The sequence below is a fragment of the Lathyrus oleraceus genome, chromosome 3 (assembly GCF_024323335.1).
Source record: "Lathyrus oleraceus cultivar Zhongwan6 chromosome 3, CAAS_Psat_ZW6_1.0, whole genome shotgun sequence".
Lineage (NCBI taxonomy): Eukaryota > Viridiplantae > Streptophyta > Magnoliopsida > Fabales > Fabaceae > Lathyrus > Lathyrus oleraceus.
In genome coordinates this window covers 3,126,184-3,136,098 of record NC_066581.1, presented here as the reverse complement: position 1 = coordinate 3,136,098, position 9,915 = coordinate 3,126,184, and the positions used below count along the sequence as shown (strand labels likewise).

The 9,915-nt window shown below is 42.3% G+C and overlaps 1 non-coding gene across 1 annotated transcript; it reads left to right on the top strand.

Annotated features, from left to right (window-relative positions):
- Positions 1–9,278: 9,278 nt before the first annotated feature.
- LOC127133699 (small nucleolar RNA R71) lies at positions 9,279–9,385 on the top strand. Its single transcript, XR_007807649.1, has one exon. It is a non-coding gene; the product is annotated as a small nucleolar RNA R71 (small nucleolar RNA).
- Positions 9,386–9,915: the final 530 nt, after the last annotated feature.

The following is a 9,915-nucleotide window of genomic DNA, read 5'->3' as shown; positions in this document are numbered from 1 at the left end:
GTACAGGTAATCGGAATGAACCTTTAGGGGTTATCCCACAAATAAAGTGGGAAACCACGCAAGTTATCCCTGCAAAAGTCATGTGAGCCCTCACAAAAACTCAACAAAAGGGTTAGTGAAACACCATAAGCATTTTTTTCATGAATAACAGTATGGTTTCAGAAACCTCAAACCCTGTGGCATACATTTCAGAAATTAAACGGTTAAACATTCAAGGCATTGTTTATACATTCATATACATATTAAACCCATGGGCAAAGGTAATGGGAATAATGGCAAACCTGATTGGAGAGCTTGATTGAAATTGAGTTGCACCCGCGAGGTTTACAAAACAATCTTCAGGGTTTATGTGAGGCAGAGGTGATTCTGTGTAGTTGAGTTCCCTTCGGGGTTTGGAGACTGCTCTGAACTCCATTAGGTCTTCTCTCACTATCTTTTTCCTCAGGGTTTTGTTCCAAGGAAACCTCAGAGTATTTTGCTTCTCTTCAAAATCCCCCTTTGTTCTGTGTTCTCTCAAGTGAAGCCTTGGTATTTATAGACTGAATTTCATGATTTTGTGGGCTCAAATGAGAGAGACCCAAGTCCAAAATTTTTATTATATTTTATTTATTTAATTATTTAATTAATTAATTAATTAATTAATTAATTAAATTTATTTTTTTTTTCGTTTTTTTTTTTCGTTTTTATTTTTATTTTTATTTTTTTCGTTTTTATTTTTTTTTTATTTTTTTTTTAATTTTTTTTACTTTTTTTAATTTTTTATTTTTTAATTCTGATTGACATGATGAAATGCAATATGAAATGCTAAATGAATGCATGAATGAGGAGGGCAAATTTTGGGGTGTTACAGCTGCCCCTATTCAAACATCAGCTAACCCGAGTAGGATGAAAGCGAACAGCTTATCAGATAAACGGGGTGAGCTGTGATTGAATACCAAAGACAGACCGAAAATTTGTGCTCCGAGAATACCACAAAAACCCGGAAATACACCGCGCTGTTTATCTTTCTTCCGATCCTCTGGCTTGATCTGAATCAGTCTTCTAGCTTAATCTGGTGTTTCGATCCTCTGGCTGAACCTATACTCAATTTAGTCCTCTGGTTGGATATTAATTTTGATCCTCGGGCTGGATACGATTTTGATCTTCTGGCTCGATCTTCTAGCTAGATCTCCTTCGTTTCGATTCTCTGGCTGAATCTATTTCCTTTGATTCTCTGGCTGAATCCATTTTCGGTCTTCGGGCTAGACCTGACTTTGATCTTCTGGCTAGATCTGGAGTGTCGATCCTCTGGCTGAATCTGAACTTAATTTGATTCTCTGGCTGAATCTACTTCGATCTTCTGGCTAGATCTGAATTGTTTCGATTCTCTGGCTGAATCTATTTCCGGTCTTCGGGTTAGACCTGACTTCGATCTTCTGGCTAGATCTGGATTGTTTTGATGATAAATTCCCATCATTAGGATCCCGCATCTGAGGCATGCGCTGGTTGACCTTCTTTTGAAATCTAAACCCAACCTTCATATTAGATATGCAGCTTCGAGAATATTCCACTTTTGGGCTTCGTACATATTCTTCGGGCTAGAACATGTTGTAACGACTCCTCAATTAGACTTGCTGGGGAAATAAAGCTTGTAGGCGACTTCACTGGGGAATCTTTCAAATTGAGCCTCAGGCTGACTCTTGGGAAAACGATTCTCAGGCTGAATCTTCAAAAATGACCCTCATGCTGGATCACGGGAAAACGATTCTCAGGCTGAATCTTCGAAATGGACCCTAGGGTTGGATCACTGGAAAACGATTCTCAGGCTGAATCTTCAAAATGACCCTCAGGCTGGATCACTCACGCTTGATCCTCTGGCTGGATCTCATGACCTTGGTTGTAAAGTAATTCTTCAGTCTGCTTGGAAGAACCTGTTTATCAGCTTATGTGTATGCTTGATATGATATACATGCAAATGCAAATGTTATGCATGGTGTAAAAAGAAATCTGCTTGGGGAAGCAAACTCCGGTAGGGAACAAATCGCTGTATCAATCATTGAATGCTCTGTGGGGAATGATCCGTCTGCCGGGACCAATGAGCCACCAAAAATAAATTGGCTGCTTGAAAAGTTGACCTTGCGGGGGGAGTATCAACTATGGAAACTTTGTTCGGCGAGGCTCTGTGAGGAGAGTCTGTGGGGAAAACACTTCCTGGGGAAATGTCGTAGGAAACGACTTTTGCTGGGGATATGAACTTGCTAATCGTCCTCTAGCTGGGGATTAGAACAAATCTGTTAAAAATAATCTGCCGGGGAATGAGATGAACACTGGGAACACCACCCTCTTGTCCGTTGGGTATGCAACCACTCCGCTGTTGCTAGGAAGATACAGTCTGACACTTTCAACTCCGCTGGGGATATATAGTCTGGATACTGTCAACTCTACTGGGGCTAGACAGTCTGGATACTGTCAACTCTGTTGGGGAACATACTCTGCTGAGGAGAGACTTTGTCAGCCGCTTGGGGATGAGGATTCATGACTTGGCATCCGGTTCCTGTGACCTGCAACCAAAAATACACGTATGCCTCGGGGGAATTACTCGGTTTGAATTCACCGTTCGGGATTAAGCACATTCAAAGCAATTTTAAATGTTTTCCTGTGCAAATCATTTGCAAAAGCCACCATTATGTTCATATGCAATATGTTTTATCAAAAATTCGGACATTTTTGCAAACAAACTTATAAATGAAAAATAAAGAGGCTCTTTAACTGAATTATTCGACTCTTAATGGGGAGAAAATTTGTGCCAGGAATAGGCGAGGGTATCAGGAAGTTGATCCTTGAAAAGAGGTGATCGCTATAAAAAGAGAACTATCCTAATGGCAAATGTGGAAACGGGGTCCCACAGAGTTTCGACTCTGCTATGGCTCGTATGTCCTCAAGACGCTCTGCTCATCTTGCTTTCTGAAGTAGATGATTAGTCGATCTTTAACCTTCGAAGATTGCCGGATTGAATGAAACGGTGATATAACACTGATGAACTCAGATCATAGTCATTCGCTTATTCCCTAACTTTTGCCCGGATCGCCCCCTTTTCGGGTTTTCAATCCACCGGGATACCCATTTTTTCCTGAGCCTCCCTTTTGGGTTTTCGACTCACCGGGTGTACTCTTTTTTTTTATATATCCCTAATTTTTGCCCGAACCTCTTCATTCTTTTTTTTTTTGGTTCGTCTAGATGCCCCTTTTTTGCCTGGACTATTCTTTTTATCGTCCAGCGGGTCTATTTTATGCGAAGTATTTTTTTAACTGCGTCTGAGTTAATAGGGGAAGGGAATCCTTCGCCCTCCATGGTTGTTAGCGTCAAAGCTCCGCCATAGAAAATCCTTTTAACCACGTACGGACCCTCATAGTTCGGTGTCCATTTACCCCTGTGATCTGTGTTGGGAGGAAGAATTCTTTTGAGTACCAATTCACCGACTCGATACTCCCGAGAGCGCACTTTCTGACCAAATGCTTTCTTCATTCGTCTCTGACCGAGATACGTCAATTCTGGGTACGTAGTTCCAGCATAGCACCATTTCCCGTTGGTTTGATTGATGACCAAAGCTGAGTCCTCGTATACATCCAGGGATTTAATCTGTATTTTGACGGCTTCCTCAAGTCTTAGGATACAAGCTTCGTATTCGGCTTCATTGTTGGTGCAGGGAAAAGTTATTCTGGCACCAAATGGCATATGAACCCCCTTCCGGTGTGATCAACACTATACCAACTCCGCGACCATTGACGTGGACCGCCCCATCAAACATCATAACCCATTTGGATTTAGAGTCAGGCCCCTCCTCCGGGAGTGGTTCCTCTCAATCTTTCGATTTGAGAAACATGATGTCCTCATCAGGAAAGTCAAACCTCATAGGTTGGTAATCATCAATCGGTTGCTCTGCAAAGATAGTCTGACAAGACACTTCCCTTGATGGCTTTTTGTGAAGTGTATTGGATGTCATACTCTGTCAGTATCATTTGTCACCTAGTAACCTTTCCGGTAAGTGATGGCTTTTCAAAAATATACTTGACTGGATCCCTTTTTGATATGAATAGAGTCGTGTGAGTCAACATATACTGTCTTAGTCGGCGAGCAGCCCATGCCAAAGCGCGGCAAGTTTTCTCGAGCAATGAGTATCTTTGTTCACAGTCGGTAAACTTTTGCTAAGGTAGTATATTGCATGCTCTTTTCGACCTGACTCGTCATGCTGACCGAGCACACAACTCATTGACCTTTCTAACACAGTCAAGTACATGATCAACGGTCTTTCCTCTCGGCCTGTAGACTGGCCCCGATCTTGATCTCTTTCCTGTCGTCTTCGGTACCAACGTTGATGGTCTCAACCACCTCCTGATAAGGTGTAATAGCTCGGTCCTCCTGTTTCAACAATCTGGCTAACCCTTCAGGCAATTCACAATCTTCCTCAGCCCCTTCTTCGGCTTGATATATAGGATTGTCGAAGTCATACTTGGCCATAGCAGTGTCGTTAGCAGTGAGATCCGAGTGGTCGGCTCTGCATGATGGATGATCATGCTTTACCTTAGAATGAGAGAGATTTTTTTTGAAAGAAAGGAAAAACGAAAAAAGAAACATTGCCATTTTTTTGTAAAAAGTAAAAAAAACTGAAAGAAAGAGAACACAAAATTGTTTGCAAAAGCCGTCCTTTATTGATGATAAAAATAATTGCGAAACGTAACTAAATGGATGGCCCTACAAATGAGTCATTACACCTTGGGCAAAGTGTAAGACTTTATTATGCATGTAATAAAAGGAAAACAATAAAAATCACTCTTTCTGCAGAATAACCCGGACGGTTTTTCGGACGACCAATTGTCGAGCTTTTCTCCCGGGACACACGGGCGAATCCAGCTATCTAAGTCACAGTCGCTGTCAGCCTTGTCTTCATCTGCAGCATTGACGACGTGGGGAGAAACCAAACCCCCGCTGGAGAGAGTACCGGTTTCATTCTTCTGATGATCATGCTCCACAAATTTGCCCCAGCCTTGGGCATTACCAGCTTCAACCACTTCGACAGCATTAATCCCCTGCCCTCCGTGAGCCGGCATCGGGTTCTGGATAACATTAGGCACCGGAGCAAAATTGATAGCCTGGGCATCTCTCAAATCTTGTACCTTTAACTAGAGAGCCTTGCAATTATCTGTAGTATGGCCAGGTGCGTTGGAGTGAAAAGCACATCTGGCGTTGACATCATAACCTCTGGGCAAATTATTGGGATCGATTGGTGGGGCCAGAGTTCTCAATGTAACCAGATTCATGTCAATCAGCTTGGGAAGTAATACTGAATAAGGCATTGGGATTGGCTCGATGTCCCAGTCCGTCTGCCTTGGACGTTGTTGATAATGTCTCTGCTGACCCGGATTACCTCCTTGTTGTTGATTGTTATACCTGGGTTGTTGTTGCGGATGATATTGCGGTTGAGGAACAGGTGTTGGAATGGTGACTGCGGCCACTTGATCTTGATAATAATTAGGGCGTCCTTTACTCCTGCCTCTGCCGGCATACACAACACTTGTCTCGCCTTCTTTTCCTCGCTGACCGTTACCAGCAAACGGTCTCTTGGGACCTGATGAGTTGGAAGCACTATTGTCCTGAATTCGGCCCATCTTCAACAGACTCTCGATTCTTTCTCCAGCAATTACTATCTCTGCAAAGCTGATTGACGGGCAAGCAACCAATCTCTCAATATAATTGCCTTGAAGAGTGTTCATGAACATGTCCGCCATCTCCCTTTCAGACATAGGGGGTTGGACGGACGCAACAATCTGTCTCCAACGCTGAGCATACTCTCTAAAGGTTTCCTTGGCAGTCTGAGACATACCTTGCAACAAGGTCCGATTTGGAGCCATGTCCAAGTTGTATTGATATTGCTTGACAAAAGCCTCTGCCAAGTCTTTCCAGCTCTTGATGGTAGTACGAGACAAATGAGAATACCATTCACGAGAAGCTCCAGTTAGACTGTCTTCAAAATAGTACATCCATAGCTTTTCATCTTCCGTGTGAGCTCCCAACCTTCCCAGATAAGATTGGAGATGAGTGCGTGGGCAAGAAGCCCCGTTGTATTTCTCAAAAGTAGGGGGTTTGAACTTGTGAGGAATCCTTACTCCCTGAACCAGACCAAGATTCGTGACATCAAAGCCTAAGGAATTTTGAGACTCCAAAGATTTGAGCTTCTCAGCAAGCTCATCCATACGGCGAGTGGTCTCGAGGGCCTCATCGTGCAAAGAAAATTGATCACACTGATAATCTTCAGTAACGGGGTGCCCGCTAATCTGAATTCCTTGATTCACATTGTACCTTCCACCAGTATCATTTCCAACATTCCCTGTGTTGCCAACATTACCCAGGTTTCCATCAGCATTTGCGTTACCCGCATTACCAGTGTTCACAGGGTTATCAGCGTTCCCAGGGTTACCAGGGTTTCCCTCAACATTTGGTATTCTTTCTGTACTTGGTCCATCGCTAGTTGTGGACGATTTTCCTTTGTCGGGTACCTGTGGACTCGCTTGGGACCAATAACTGCCTGATACAGGGAACAAACATTAGACACTGCGGTGACACCTGCAAAACAGACAAGGGTTAATATGCATGGTATGCGATGCACTGCTTGTTCAGTTTTAAGGAACCCCCGTTTTGAAAGGGAATACCCTGCAAATGAATAAGCATGAGATGTTGGATGCAAATATGCAGATGATGTTATGCAATGCAAAGGCCTGTCAATCAGAATTGATGTATCTGCTTGAACATTTGTCAGGTTGCACTGTCTGGAGAGAAATTAAGAGCACACCAAACAAAGGTCATGGGATGGATCATGTTATCCTTAATATCAACCACCCATTTTGGTGGATTATGGTTTACACCTTATCAACACCCGAGTTTCATTGATATTAAGGATACCTGATCGGATTAACCATGAATCAAGGGTTTGTCGCAAGTCACGAGCATGGAGTTTAGGTTAAGAACCACCCAAAAGGAGTGTACTAAGGTTTAAACCTGCCAAACATGTTCTACAAAAGGTTCCCATAGTCATAATCCCATCTTTCGGATATTATCAGAGGAACGACTACTCGTATTCCAACAATAATCTCAAGAGAGACTCTTATGAGTGTAGTATCGCGTAACAATCGTATCAAATCTTACACTTGAACGACTTTCGCACTACGTCCTACGAATAGGCCAAGATGGGTTTGGTAAACTAAGGTCCTTGGCTTCTTAGGTCTATATTGGAACAAGTAATGTCTAACCACAACTTACTTATGTGACATTATTGATCTCAACATGACCTCCACCAAGTGAATGGGCTTGCAAGTCAACTCGCTAAGGAATAACTCCACACAAGTCGATGAGACTATGCCATTCTCCTATCCTAAGTGCACTCGAGTTCGGGTATAGAACTCATCTCACAAAGATCACCAAGCAGCCATAGCCAGCCAACAGATAAAGCAATGATATGTACACAATGCAATAAGGTAAAGCAGGTAAATAAATAACCGTACAAAAGCATGAACACCCAATAAACAAACTACAAAAGCTATGAGGGACTCGCTTAGGGAAATCGTTGTCCCCAACAGAGTCGCCAGCTGTCGCAACCTGAAAAATACAGTGCGAATAAAAATAACCGGCGAAAGAAAAAGATAGAAGAGTCGCCACCGTGCGTTATTCATCCCAAAGGAGGGAAAGGAAACGCTCAAAGTAAACCTGAAAAAGGAAAGGACAAGACGGGGTCTCGCAACCAAATCTTGGGTTCGGGAGTCGGTTATGCGAAGGGAAGGTATTAGCACCCCTACGCATCCGTAGTACTCTACGGGATCCACTTTTGTAGTTTTCATCTAAAGGGTGTGAGTTTATCTTGTGCTGTTTACCAAAAAAAAAAAAAGGGTTAAATGAAAATGACTCGCGCGGATGTCGCATCCACTGCATACGTATCTCATCTGAATATGAGAATCAGAGTCTTCGTAGCTCGGCTGACCTATGGGTTGAGGGGATGTGTGCTCGCTAAGACATCGCGTCTTATGCCTACGTATCCCATCTGGCCTGAGAATCAGAGCAAAACGTAGTTAGGCTAACTACGGGGTTATGGATTGGGTTTTGGACGAACGAAGTCACTACGCAATCTACCGGATGCTCGACCTTTGGAGACTTACTCGCCTGTAGTAGAAGGAGTAAACGCGTTGCTTTGGGTTTTAGGAGAAGAAAAATCAATGAAGGGTTAGGGTTTGGGATGCTCAAGGGCAAAAAAGACAGTCCTTGACGAAGGAACCGCGCTACCTGCAGGGATATGAATACAAAACACAAAACATGTATCTCAAAGTAAAATGCCACCAAGGGGCTCAAACGTTGCCTCCTATCGAGGTCTTCCAGCTAGGAAAGCAGTAAAATGCGGGAAAAATGTAAAAGTACCACGCGGATAAAGATCCGAAGTAACAGCAATTAGAGGAATGGGAAACCCTGAGATCCTTCCAAGCTAACATCATCAAAGAAAGTGGGTCAGTACAGGTAATCGGAATGAACCTTCAGGGGTTATCCCACAAATAAAGTGGAAAACCACGCAAGTTATCCCTGCAAAAGTCATGTGAGCCCTCACAAAAACTCAACAAAAGGGTTAGTGAAACACCATAAGCATTTTTTTCATGAATAACAGTATGGTTTCAGAAACCTCAAACCCTGTGGCATACATTTCAGAAATTAAACGGTTAAACATTCAAGGCATTGTTTATACATTCATATACATATTAAACCCATGGGCAAAGGTAATGGGAATAATGGCAAACCTGATTGGAGAGCTTGATTGAAATTGAGTTGCACCCGCGAGGTTTACAAAACAATCTTCAGGGTTTATGTGAGGCAAAGGTGATTCTGTGTAGTTGAGTTCCCTTCGGGGTTTGGAGGCTGCTCTGAACTCCGTTAGGTCTTCTCTCACTATCTTTTTCCTCAGGGTTTTGTTCCAAGGAAACCTCAGAGTATTTTGCTTCTCTTCAAAATCCCCCTTTGTTCTGTGTTCTCTCAAGTGAAGGCTTGGTATTTATAGACTGAATTTCATGGTTTTGTGGGCTCAAATGAGAGAGACCCAAGTCCAAAATTTTTATTATATTTTATTTATTTAATTAATTAAAAAATTTTTTTTTTTTTTTCGTTTTTTTTTTTTTTTTTTTTTTTTTTTTAATTTTGATTGACATGATGAAATGCAATATGAAATGCTAAATGAATGCATGAATGAGGAGGGCAAATTTTGGGGTGTTACACCATGATGTGGGCATGCTCGTAACAACTCTTTATATCTCTCCCAAGCTTCGAACAACGATTCTCCTTGGTTTTGGGTAAATCTAGTTATATGGTTTTGAAGAACGACGGTCTTACTCGGGGGAAAGTATCTTGCAAGAAAAACTCTTCTAAGGTTATCCCAAGTCGTAATGGAATTGGGTGGAAGGGAATCTAACCATGATAGGGCTTTATCTCTGAGGGAAAAAGGGAATAATCTTAAACGTATTGCCTCAGGAGAAGCTCTATTGGTTTTAAAAGTATCTGCTAATTAAAGAAATATTTTTAAATGTTGGTTTGGGTTCTCAATAGCGAGACCTGCGAATTGTTTCTGTTGCACTAGTTGCAACAGCGATGGTTTAAGTTCAAAATTATTAGCTGGGATGGTTGGGTTTACTATACTAGAATTAGGTTCTTCGTTTGATGGTTTAGTGAAGTCCTTAAGAGGTCTTTGGTTTTGATCTTCGACCATAGCTCTCTTAATCCTATGAAAGAATAAATGTGCGCGAGCGTAATGTTCAGGTTCCGCCAGAGGGTATACTAAGCTTAAACTTCCGGTGCTGCGAGTTCTTCGCATTGACCGGCGGGAAATAGCCTAAGTCTAGACGATATAACAAC